The sequence below is a fragment of the Lissotriton vulgaris genome, chromosome 3_1, assembly GCF_964263255.1.
Source record: "Lissotriton vulgaris chromosome 3_1, aLisVul1.2, whole genome shotgun sequence".
Taxonomy (NCBI): Eukaryota; Metazoa; Chordata; class Amphibia; order Caudata; family Salamandridae; genus Lissotriton; species Lissotriton vulgaris.
The window spans coordinates 1,103,594,569-1,103,608,383 of record NC_141689.1 but is presented as its reverse complement, the minus strand read 5'-3'; positions in this window follow the sequence as shown (position 1 = coordinate 1,103,608,383).

Here is a 13,815-nt window from a genome sequence, read left to right as displayed (position 1 = left end):
TGGAGGACCTATTATCGAAAATGAAGCTGCCACTGCTATGAATGAAGTAGAAAGAGCCATGGCACATGCTCAGGAGGATTCAGTTAACTTACAAGACTTGGAAAAACAACTCAACGTTGAGCAGAGGAAAATATATGATGAAGTTACCAAGGAAATTGAGCACGGATTAAGTCATGAGAAGAAAGAGTGCTCGTGTACGTCGTTGAAGCCTGTCCGACTGTACGTGAGTGGAGAAGCGGGAACTGGAAAAAGTTTCCTCATTAAAGCAATCTCTTGTTATTTGCAGGAAAGGACTGAGTCATCGCTGTCTTGTGTTGTCACCGCTCCTACTGGACTGGCAGCACATAATATTAAAGGTATTACTTTGCATCGTCTATTGATGCTGCCGGTGGAGCATGACAACAAATTACAATACAACAAGTTATCTGGAGATGCTTGCTGTGAAGTTTCAAGAGTTTTGAGGAAAATGAAACTACTTATCATTGACGAAGTAAGCATGGTTTCCAATGTCATGCTTGCCTTTGTGCATTTGAGAATGCAAGAAGTACTTAAAACTGAATATGATGTCTTATTTGGTGGGAAACACATTATTGTTTTCGGAGATCTTCTACAGCTGACACCAGTAAAAGGTCAACCTGTGTTCAAAATACTCACGCATGAAGATACCAGGAAGTGCCTAGGGAGCATTGGCAACGTCAATATATGGTTAAACTTCAATTATGCAGAACTGCATCAAAATATGCGTCAGGCAAAGGATGAAGATTACAAGAATATTCTACAAGATATTAGAATTGGAAAAGTGACCGAGCATGGGAAAGAAGCTTTAAATGCACGGTTACTGTCAAATTTGTATCCCAAACAAGATATTGTGCCTGAGAATATTTTTCAGAAAATTACTGAGAAGAAATCCGGGATATGTCTCATGCCAACTCTTGCAGAATGTGCCATCTTCAACAACAAAATGTTGAATTTAGAAAAGCAAGAGATTGTGAAACTTGAAGCTATCGACAAATTAGAGCATATGGGATCAACAATTATTTTGTCAGACAATTTGAAATCAAAATTGGATTCATTAGAGAAGACTATATCTAAAACAGCGGGTTTTGAAAAGACTTTGAATGTGTGTTTAAATTGCCGAATTATTTTGAGAAGGAATTTACATGTAGAAAGAGGTCTGGTAAATGGATCAATGGGTAATGTTGTTGATTTTGAGAAATACAGAAATAGAGATGGAATAGAATTTTTAAAAATTAAATTTGATGGCATTGAGGAAGTACAGCAAATTGGTCGTTGTTCTGCTAGGTTTTTGCTTGTTAAAGATTTATATGTTCGCCGTAAACAGTTTCCTGTTTGCTTGGCATATGCGGTGACAATCCATAAATCGCAAGGTTTAAGTGTAGACTGTGCATTGGTGAATATTGGCAGTTCTGTGTTCAAGGAGGGTATGGCATATGTGGCATTGTCACGAGTTAGAACTTTATCGGGATTGTACTTGATTGACTGTGATGTCACAAACATTTGTGCGGATCTAGATTGTGTTAAGGAATACAATAGGTTAAGAAGAGAGTATGCGCCACATTTGCCTCAATATCCTTTGTTTGAGAAACGTGTGGTAGGCCGCAAACGTAGAAATAGCAGTAATAGTAGGGAGGTTGTTGCAAAAAGACTAAAAGTCAATGAACCGAAAATTGTTAGCAGAAAGAAAGTGGATTCTGTTGAAGATGTTGTCGGTTTTCAATTTGAAAACAGTTCTGGTGTCAACTGCTATGCAAATGTAGTGGTTAATGTTCTCTTTTCACTAGAGAGTTTAAAAGAACAGATTCTGTTGAATTCTGAACAAATTTTATGCTGTTTGTTGAATTCTGTTTTCGAGAAATGTAGCAGTGATCGAACAAAAGTAGAAAGTGTGTCTGAAGTTCGTTATCTGTTAGATGAATGTTCAGGTCAAACAGACTTCTCTGAAAATAATCAGCAAGATTGTCAGGAGTTTTTAATGTATATGCTTGATATATTGCAAGTTGAGGGTGTAGATGTAGATCACCTGTTTGGGCTTTCTTATCAATGGCAGCATGACTGCGAGAACTGTATGGTATCAAGTACTACTAGTGTAGACTCAGAAAGATTTATATATTTAACTTTGCCAGACAGTAAATCAGTCTCCTTTAATAAGCTAGTAAATGCAGCGGATCACAACATGGAGTGTAGCCAATGTAAATGTGATATGATGTCAACATTATTTATACGTAGATATGGCCAGTATGTCATTTTAATGATGCAACGATGTAGGCCTGATGGAACAAAATTGTCAACTTTAATAAAAAATTTTGTGGCTTCTCAGCTGTCAATATCAGGGAGGACTTTTGTTACTGTAGCAATTATCTATCACGATGGTCCATCAACAACATCAGGACATTATACAGCTTACTTAAAGTCTGGAAACGGCTGGTCATTCTGTAATGATTCTGTTGTAACGTTCAAAAAAAAATTGCCGTTTGACCTTAAAAATTCTTACCTGGTGTTTTTAAAACCAAAATTTTAAGTAGAGGGAATGTAAGTCTGCAATGCTGTCTCGATTAAAAATTCAACTATATAAACCTAATGCAAGTAAGTCTGCTTCATAGTAAGCAGTATCAGTGTCATAGGAAAAGGAGAACATGACTGACAAAGAAGAGTAAGATATTAGTAGTCCAGGATTGTGAAAATAATCTCAAATATTTTATTTTTGAAAGTTGCGAAAATAGAAAATGTCGGGATTTGATTGGAAGAATTACAAGATTTGCGAATCGCGGCAACATGATTTGGCCTAGTGGAAACATGTGATATAATGAGAGAAGTTTTTTTTCTATGTAACATATTTCACGTATCGATGGAGGTTTTCTTTCAGAAAGTGGCGGGCTGAAAATATTTAAAGCACAACAGAGTGGATGCTGTTTATAGGAGATCCTTCGACGTCATTGAAAGTAAGTTAATTTTAAGAAGTTTTGAAATCAGATTTCTTAGGTTGTATGGGTTTTTTAAACACAGTCATTTTGATTGTGTTTTTTTTTCCCCGCTGTTACATGATGAATACCTTCAAGTCACTGATTTAAGTGAAATTTGATACATTCTGAGAACAGCAAAAATAAACCATTTAACATGTATAATTAATGTTATGCTTTTTGTCCTTATGATATACATTTAGAAATGTGTGGTACATATGGGTAAGGTGAGTTCTGTAAATATCAATTTTAATGCTTAGAGTGCTGTACTTCTGGGTAGTGTTTTTTTTTTATAAAAAAAAGAGGCCTCACCTCAAAGAAAGCTCTTGAAAGCACACATCTTATTTGCATCCTAAAACAATCATTTACAATGTTAGACACAATTTTATTATGACTTTACATCTTTTTTGCGCTGCTATTGCATCACTATTGTGAGACATTAGCAGTGCAAGAAAAACATCATGTTTCAAAATAGGCCTCAGTTCAGCAATATCAAGATACAGTTTCTTTCGAATATATATCTTTAGGATTGTGTAGGGAACGTAGAGAAGCAGAGACTTCTGTAAATGTCAAAGTTGTTGAAAAACTGTTTGTTTTTGAACCTTTTCCCTTGTCTTTTCTAATTTTTAAATACATGTTTTAATATTTTTTGAAATGTTTGTTCTTTGTTTTACAGATTGAAAGTATGAAAAAATATTTAAAAAAGGTAACAAGAATTATAAGGTAAATGTTTTCCACTCTTTTTACCCGCAATGCACTGCTGATGATGTCATTGACAGTATCTCTCATTTACTCTCTCTAGCTGTCTTTCTTTTTACATTATTCTCTGTTTACTTCCCTTATACTAACTCTTCTTTTTTTTTAAAAAAATATTTTTTTTAGTTCGCTTAAAGTTCGCGAACCGGTCAGCGAACTTGAAGCGAACCAAAAGAAATAGAGCTTGCCAGAGTGATAAACATTCTAGCAATTTTGTTTGAAAGGGGAGGTAGTTCTGAAAAGAACTGTTTTTTTTTGTTTTTGTTGTTTTATGTTTTTTTTGTAATTTTTTGAACATTTTTTGATTTTTTTGTATTTTTAGAACTGTTTTATGTTTTTTTTGTGTTTTTTAAGGAGGGGAGACAACAAAAAACAGGCTTTCAAAACGGCTCAACTGGAGCAAAAAAAAAGAAAATTACTTTTTGGGTGCATTAGGGCACTTATGATTTTCATATGCAATGTTCATGAGGTTGACACTCATGTTGCCATATGACAGCATAGCACCACAGTAAATACAAGACACCTTCATGTGCTGGAAGTTACGTTGGATGTTTGGCACAGTCTCTTGTGCCTCTCTTCCCGTCAAAGACAATGTGGATGTAGATCTTGCCACAGGAGTTGCCGTCGGATTGTCTACAAGATCCCTTAACTCAGCCCGGCTGTAGTTCAAGGGATGCCACCTGCTCATGTGACGGTGCATTGTATAGTTCCCCATACTGTACTTCTTTTCTGTGCCTCTCGACAATCTGTGGTCACAGATGAGGCAGGTGGCATATTTTGCATTCACTTTCTTGGTTCCAGGAGGGATGGTGAAAAACTGCCAGATGAAACTGGTTTTTCGTTTAGAAACCCGGGGCAACTCATCAACAAATTGTTGTCCCTCTCTCTCCTCTTCTTCTTCTTCCTCATCTTCCTCCTCTCTGTTAGTCATAATTTGACTGGGTGGTCCTCTCTTCTTATGGGGAGGTGGAGGTGGTGGTGGGGGTGCACCAGCTGCAGCAACAATGGAAGCCATTGTGGATCTTCAGATAAATGGTCTTTCTCTCACCAAGATGAAAGTCAGAGTGAGGAAATAAGGAGGGGTTTACTTGATTTGGGGAAAACAAAAGTTCTGAGCCAATGAAAAGTGTTATTTTTAGGTCACATGACCTAGTCATACATCATTTGGAAACCAAAAGTGAAATGAACCAATGAGAAGTTTGATAAACAAGTCACATGACCTGTTCCGCTTACGTTACGCGGCGCGCGCCGCGTCCCAGATCGCTTCCGGTTCGCGGTCCGGAGCACTTCCGGGAGCGCTAACGCGGCGCGTCATTAGACGCATTACGCGATAACGTGATACGTCGCGCTTCCGCGGCGCGTCACTGTTCCGCTAACGTAACGTTGACCGGTTCGCGGACTAGATCGCGGCATCAAGATGAGCTAACGGAAAGCTTCCCGGTTCGCGAACTAGAAGCGAAGAAAAAAAATATTAAAAAAAAAATTATCAATAAACATCTAAATATATTTTGGGATTTAAAGAATAATACATTTTACAGCTACAGATGTTAGCTTTTAAAAAACCAATGAAATTCACTGAAAAAACCATAGGTTATAGACCATATATAGTTAGAAATTTGCATTTAAAAAACCATTGAAATTCAATGAAAAAACCATAGGTTATAGACCATATATAGTTAGGAATTCGCATTTACAAAACCTTATTTTACTCGCATAAAACCATTGAAATTCCATATATAGTTAGTTGCGCTAACTATATATCGCGCACCCGCAATCCACTGCTGATGATGTCACATATTACATCATTCATGACATGGTCAGTGACATCACTGATGACATCACTGATGACATCTCAAATGACATCACTGATGACAACATCCAGTGACTGTATGTTTCTGTGAAGTTAAAATATGTCTTACATATTGAAGAATGAGTGGATGTATAAGTGTCTGGATGAAGGATTTAGTAGGTGCATGACTGACTGTATGAGTGAGTGATTAAATGTGTCTCACTGAGTGCATGGGTTAGTGACTAAACTGTCTTAATTTGTGCATCATTATGTCTGTTGTTCTGTAAACTGTTGCATGTGTTGATAAGTAGCTATATGAGTAACTATATGGGTTATTGATTGGTTACCTTAGTATTTGTATGGGAGACTGAGTGTGTGTGTGGGTGGCTGGGAGGTGTATGACTCTGTGCATAGATGTGTGAGCAGTTGATTCACTAGAGGTATGGTTTCAAAAGTGCATGTGGTAACAGCTGTATGGGCGGTTGACTGTGTGCATGAGTGTATTGGTGAGTGAATGGATATCTCAGTGCTACATGTCAAAGTAAGTACATATGTAAAACACAGTACATGTGAGAGTTGACATATATAAATAACTGTGCATAAGAGCCAGTGAATGTGTGAGTGGCTGTATGGATCATTGTGAACTTGTATCAGGGATTGTATAAGAGAGTAAATATGTGTTAGTATATGTTTGAATAAGTAAAGTTTGTATAACTGTATAGTTGAGGAAATGGAGGTGTGATTGATTCTTTGCATGACTGACTAGGTGTGTGAGTAACTCCATGGATGAGTGACAGTCTGTGAGTGTCTGTTTACACTGATTGTATCTAAGGTTATATTAGAGTCTGAAGAGGTTCATCGTATTATCACATGAATGATATCATCAGTGATGTGATCAGTAATGTCAAATGAGATGTCATCAGTGATGTCATCAGTGATGTCATTTGAGATGTCATCAGTGATGTCATCAGTGATGTCACTGACCATGTCATGAATGATGTAATATGTGACATCATCAGCAGTGGATTGCGGGTGCGCGATATATAGTTAGCGCAACTAACTATATATGGAATTTCAATGGTTTTATGCGAGTAAAATAAGGTTTTGTAAATGCGAATTCCTAACTATATATGGTCTATAACCTATGGTTTTTTCATTGAATATATATATATATATATATATATATATATATATATATATATATATATATATCCAGAGAACCACTTCACCAACAAAGGAAAGCGCGGAGGTCAGAGGGGGAGTCTTTGAAGAAACATTATTGCCAAACTGTGCAGGTAGGTGGCGGCGAATGCATTTCGGCCTGCATTGCCTTCCTCAGCGCCCTGCACCCACCAGAGTCAAAGTGAACACCCAGCTGATATGCTCCACCTGAATTAGTAGTGATGTCACTGGAGCTCCTCCCCATGAAGTAGTTTGCTCACCTGTTGGAGGCCGCACACCATGAAGCAGACTCCAACCCCCAGAATGCATCATGTTTATGCAACTGGGTCGGCGGTGTGGGGGGCAGAACTAGATGTAGTTAGTTTCAGCGACCTGAGCAAAGCTGGCCTGACTCCTGTTCTCACTGCTCAGATCCAAAGTCTCTTCTCAGGTCCCCTCGGGCTGTGACGACCGGGAGGTAGCGTGACTGAATATGCTGGGGTAGCACCCACACGGAGGAAAAATTCCTCCAGCCGCATTTGTCAAACCAGTCTCTCGGCGGACCTAGGAACTTCTTGATAACTCAAGCAGAGAAATCACTGCAAGCAGTGTGTTTGCCAGTTCTTTCCCGGTCTCCTTGTGTCACTGGACCTTCCGTCCCGCGCTTCTGGCTTCACGCAGATAATATATATCCGCAATGCTTCACGCCACACCAACCATCTAAAAGATGAGAAAGCAGACCCAAATTCTGTGCACAGCTGGTTTCCATTACGTGTTTCAGCCTCCAACGAGGCCTTCATCACATGACACATTCCGGAGTAATTTTTTCTTATTTAAAGTGACAGTGCAAGAAATCTCAAGTGAAGAGCATCATAGAAATAGACGGTACAATTCATTTGGTCAAGGAGATCTAGTTACCACATATCATACGTAAGAGTAATCCATCATTTGAAAATACAGTAAATATGTGCAAAAGGAGCAATATAAATATTCATGATTCAATAAATATTTTAAAAAAGGCATACACATTATATTGAGTCAAATAAAACCGATTATCCCATAAAAATTGTGCTGAGCAGAAAGAGCAAAAATCAGTTGTATAAAATGACATAAAAGATTATATATAAATATGTAAAATCCTTGTTTTAAGAGGCATTAAATACCTTTCTAAAATACTGTCAAAATCACAAAATACATAATAGCTCCTCTGCAGATGCTCAGTACTACGGTTAAATACCAATTTCTCCAGTTAGAATCTACACCTAAATTGCACATACACTCGAATGCTATGAGTATATGAGTTCTTATGTCCTGCCCAAGTGGGCCCGTGACCATGAATGTCCCTCCAGTGAAAAGTGCCAGTGCTATAATGTAAGAAGTGCTCACACCCTATTTAAATCACAGCCGTGATTTAAAAGTGTAAAAATTTGTGAATTTAAAATGAACTATATTTAAAAACTATTTACTAAAAGGCGGTACTGATGTCAGCTAAAAGAGACTAAATATGTGAAAACAGGACATTTATAAGCAGGTAAAGAAATCCTCACTGGTGGTGAGACCCTGAGGTGTTTTATAGTCCAACTTCAAGATATATTTTGTCTCAAACTTCCTAAGGAGGTATTCTCGATTACCACCCCTTCTGAGAGGCAAGACAGTATCAACAGCAAAGTACTTTACATGGTGTAAATTACTGCTGTGAGGTTCTTGAATATGCCTTGCCACTAGATAAGCGGCTTCTTTGTTAGTTATGGCTCTCATGTGCTGAAGTATCCGTTTGTGGACCTGCACCTTTGTGCTGCCCACATAGCGCAGGCCACATGGACACTCCAGTACATATACCGCAAATTTGTTTTGCAATTAACCCCTTTGGTGCTTGGGTCGGCCATTGGCCGACGCAAGCACTAACTCCCTGGTGCGGCGCACGTCCATTGACTGACACCAGGGAGGGCCCCCTTTGAACCTCCGGTACATCGCACCGGAGATTGTTTTTTTAAATTCCCCTTGGGCGAGACATGGAAGGCTTTCCCTGTCTCCCCCATCCCCCCTCCCACCCATCTGTGACATCAACACGACGCAAGGTGCTCTGATGTCATTGATTTCCCCACCGGAGCCGAGGACAGCCACCGGTAAGGCCGCGCTCGACTTCGATGGGGAAATCAGGCTGAAAACGGCCTGCCCAGCTTTCAGGGAGGCCCCGTTTAATAAAAAAGGTTGGCTGAACTTGTGGGGCGCGATCGCCCCCACAAATTTGATTTAAAGAATTTTTTAAAATGGCGGCGATATTGGCATATATATATATATATATATTGCCTACTGGCGGTCGCCAGTAGGTAGTTATAGTTAGGACCTAGTTTCCATAGGAAATCCGCAACTATTGGGAATAACTTTGGCGCCGGTTGTTGAATCTTCGCGAATTACTCAAAGAAGATGGCGCGCTCCGCTACTTCCCTGAAAGTCTCTGGAAGATTCGTCAAGTGGGAGCCGAGAAAAAAGGGGGGTCCCAAAACTTGTTTTCCCCATGTTAATTTCCATAGGACGATAGACACGGCTACAGCCCGAACCGCTGAACGGAATTACACCAAATTTGGCAGAATGGTAGAGTCTGATTCGCAAATCGCCCTTTTGCTTAAATGGTGTAAATCCCTCCAGTAGTTGTTGAGAAAATCGAATTTGAAAAAATGTATATATCTATAAGCGCACACAGTGCGCGCACGGGTCCGCGTACATGCGCGCACGGTGTGCGCACGGTACACGGACCTCTCCGTGCACGAGCTGCATGCTGATTGGCTGCCACTGTCTGTCAACACTCCAAAACAGAAATTGTTGGCAGCCATCTTGTGCCTCGGTAGACTGAGGCACAGTAAAGCAGAAAAACAAACATGTAGAACTCAAAAAGGGGGCAGGGTAGAAGCACCCTGACCCCCTAGGCCTGCTCAGGGGGTCCTACAAGGACTCCAAGGCCAAAAAATATAAAATAAAATTCTCCAAAAATCACGGTGTACGCGCACCGTACGCGTACCTCGCGTAGGTACGCGTACGGTGTGCGCACCCTGCGATTTTTTACAAAACCTGCCCCCTTTGCGTGTTTTCCACCTTTGTTTCACTGCTTTTTTATGCCTTGGTTCTACTGAGGCACAATATGGCTGCCAACACTTCCTGGTTTGGAGTGTTGACAGACAGTGGCAGCCATTCAGCATGCCTTCCCGAGAAAGCTGCATGCTCATTGGCTGTCAACACTTCTAACCAGGTAGTGTTGGCATCCATCTTGTGCTCGGTAGACCGAGGCACAGGAAAGCAGAAAAAAAGGGGAACAACACAGAAAGGGGGCAGGGTAGACACACCCTGACCCCCTAGGCCTGCCCAGGTGGTTCCACAAGGACACTCAAAGAATCAAATTGTTTTTTTTAAAACCCGGTCTGTTTTATTGAAAATTACCCCCTGGGGGGACCAAATCGCGAGGGCATAGTGATAAAGAAGTATGGGGGGTCCCCAATCCCCCCCACACTGCCCCTGGGACCACCGCCCCCTGGGGCAAACCAACGCAGCCCCTTGGTGCATACTGGAGGCTCCTGGTGGGCTAGTTGGCCCCCAGGGACCCTCAGTATGCAAGGGGAATTAGTTCCCCCTCTGCAAACACACCCGGGGGCTGCGTTTCAGAGAGGTGTACAAAAGGGTCTGGCCTCATTACACCTCTCTGCAATGTTGCCCCCTGGCACATACTGGAGGTTTCAGGTGGACTAGTTGGCCCCCAGGGACCCCTAGTATGCAAGGGGAATTAGTTCCCCCTCTGCAAACGTGCCCGGGGGCTGCGTTGCAGAGAGGTTTAAAAAAGGGTGTGGTCTAATTACACCTCTCTGCAATGCAGCCCCCAGGCGCATACTGGAGGTTTCAGGTGGACTAGTTGGCCCCAAGGGACCCCTAGTATGAAAGGGGAATTAGTTTCCCCTCTGCAAATGCGCCTGGGGGCTACGTTGCAGAGAGGTGTAAAAAAGGGTGTGGTCTAATTACACCTCTCTGCAATGCACCCCCCTGGCGCATACTGGAGGTTTCAGGTTGACTAGTTGGCCCCCAGGGGCCCCTAGTATGCAAGGGGATGTCATCACTGATGACATCTCAAATGACATCACTGATGACATCACTGATGACATCATCCATGTGACAATGAAATACACCTCATCACACATTAGTATAATATTTTTTACTCACTGTAAAATAGAAAGTGCCCTATTTCAAACCATTGACACACTTATAGTATTTTCTAAACACCCACTCAGTGAATTATAGATCTATACACACATCTGGGGCCCGATGTAGGTAAAAGTCATTTACCGAATTTAAAATACCGATTTTTACCGAATCAGTATTTTGAAATCGGAAAATGAGATGTAGTAAAAAAAATTCGGTAAAATACCGAATCGGAAACAATCGGTATCATGTTTCGATACTTACCGAATCGGTATTCACCGAATCGGTAGAAACCGAATCGGTAAATATGAATCGGTAAATACAGAATCGGTAATGGAAATACAACCCTATGGGCCAAAAGGCCCATAGGAATGCATTGTAAATACCGATTCGGTATTTACCGATTCGGCAATTACCGAATCGGTAAATACCGAATCGGTAAATACCGATTCGGTAAATACGGAATCGGCGAGCAAGTAAAAGTGAAACTAATGACAACAGCCAATGAGGTGGAACCACCCTCCCCCACCCTAGCAGGGAGTGGCTACCCAGGAAGGTGCAACTCATTAGAACTTTCTGGAGAGGCAGCCTGAGCTGAGCATTCAGAGTGAGCAGCAGAGAGAGTGGTATCACAATCCTGATCACAGTGGAAATGGCAAGCAGCTCTGAGAGCCAGAAGGCTGAGCGCAAACGCAAGGTCAAGTTCAGCAGCATGGAGCTGCAAGTTTTGGTGGAGGAGGTGGTGAGGGTCCACAGGCAGCTGTTTGGGAGGCTGTCCCTCACAGTCCCTGAGTCCACCAAGAGGAAGCTGTGGAGTGGCATCGGTGAGAGGGTGAATGCAGTTGGTGTCACCCCCAGGAGCCTGGACGACCTCAAGAAGAGGTTTTATGACATACGCAGCCTCACCAAGAGGAAATTGGCTGAGCTGCACAAGCAGGCAGGTCTAACCGGTGGAGGCAGGAACCCCGCGCCACCCCTCACTGAACTGGAGGAACTGGTGTCCACCACGATTGAGACCGAGAGTGTGGTGGGAGTTGGGGACCTGGACAGCTCAGCCAGAGCTACATCAAAAGGTAAGAAGCATGTGCAGCATGACACACCCTACCAGACACCTCCCCTGTAGCCCCAATGCACAGCCAAACCCCAGCCCAGTACTGCTAGCAACATACATGAGCAATGCATCATGGTAAATGTAGTCAGCTAATGTAGTAACAAATGCCAGTGCACATTAAACTGCAATGCACCTAAAAATAGAATCATAGTATTGAAAATGAGATGTGCAATGCCTTTATTGTAGTTACTGTAAGACATTTGCACTCAGTTCACAAATGCTTCTTTATACCTAGGGGCACCATCAGGCAGTGGAGCAGCAGCTCCACAAGCTCCCGCTCCAACACCAGCGGACAGTGCGGTGGCAGGGCCAAGCAGCATGGTTCCTTCACAGGAGGAGGAGGAGGACAGCAGTGCCGTGGCCAATGAGGATGACCCAGGACATACCCTCTCATTTCCCCACTCCCCCCTACTGTCACTATCTCCCCCATTGCAGTTCTCACCGGAGAACTCACCCACACAGACCCAGCCAGCACATGCCACATCTCCTGCCAGGAGGATCATTGTGGCCCCATTGACCATCATGGAGGGAGCAGCGGGTCAGGCACCAGCACCTGCAACACCTGTGGCACAGCAGCCCACCCAGCAGGGCAGCAGCAATTGGCGCCGGCCACGCACTTCCAGCAGTGCTTTACCAGCAGGAGAGGGCACCGTATTCCAAGGGCTGGAGGGGAGCATGGTGCGGATCCAGCGGATGCAGGCCAAGTCCATCCTGGCTTGCCAGCGCCAATTGCGGGAACACAGCCTGCAGATAGGGGAGATGTCAAAGGGATTTGTGAATTTCGTTGAAAGTAACAGGGAAATAGCAACAGGACTGGGGCGCATGACAACTGCCATAACACAGCTGTGTGGCAAGATGGAGGAGCATGAGCACAGTAGGCGCAGGGATGCCCGCGTACAAAACCGGGCAATCAACCGGCTTGCCGCAGCAACCGCCCTGCTATGCCGCCGAGGAGTAAACATGGAAGACTGCCTCACTCAGAACACTGCAGAGGTGACCAGGGGCATGGCCCGCATCACCACTGCCATGGAGGCCCTCATAATCTCCAACACAGTGGTGAATCCTGCCCTGGACGTGGCCGAGGCTGGGGACAGCAGCAGCCGCAGCTGCCCGGCCAGCGCTGTGTCTGAGCCGCGCCGGAGCACAAGGCGCTCCGCTGAGGCAGCCGGACATGCAGAAGGGGGGAGCCACATCCAAGTGGTTCAGCAAAGCGCAGCATGAAGTGAGACTGCCAGGGTGGGTGAGGCAACCCGGCCCATTTCCATTCCCCACCGTTACAGTACTTATTTAATTTGTTGCACATCAGTGCTGTAACGCTGTGCCAACATTATTAAATTTCTTTTTGTTCACATCCATGACCTGTCTGTGCATCTGTACTCACTCAGAAAAAGTTTTCTGTTATCTCCTCACGTCTGTATCTGCCATCACTTGGTGTAGACACCCCAGCAGGTTGTGTTTGTGGCACAGCAACGTTGTCGTCATGGTCCTCGTAGTCTGACAACTCCACCTCAGTGCCCTTCTTCACCGTAAGGTTGTGCAACATTACACAGACAGCTATGATCTTGCAGCAGGTGATGGGGGTATACTGCCTTGCACCTCCACTCTTGTGCAAGCATCTGAACCTGCTTTTCCAGATGCCAAAGGTCCATTCTACTACATTCCTTGTGCTTTTGTGTGCCCGGTTATACCTCCTTTGGCTGGGTGTAGAGGGGTTGAGGTAGGGGGTGAGTATGAATGAGCGGAGGGCATATGCCCTGTCGCCTAGAAGGAAAAGGGGTAACATTACTCACATGCATACATGTACTTTACAGTGCTACTTTTTGTTATGGGGGTCT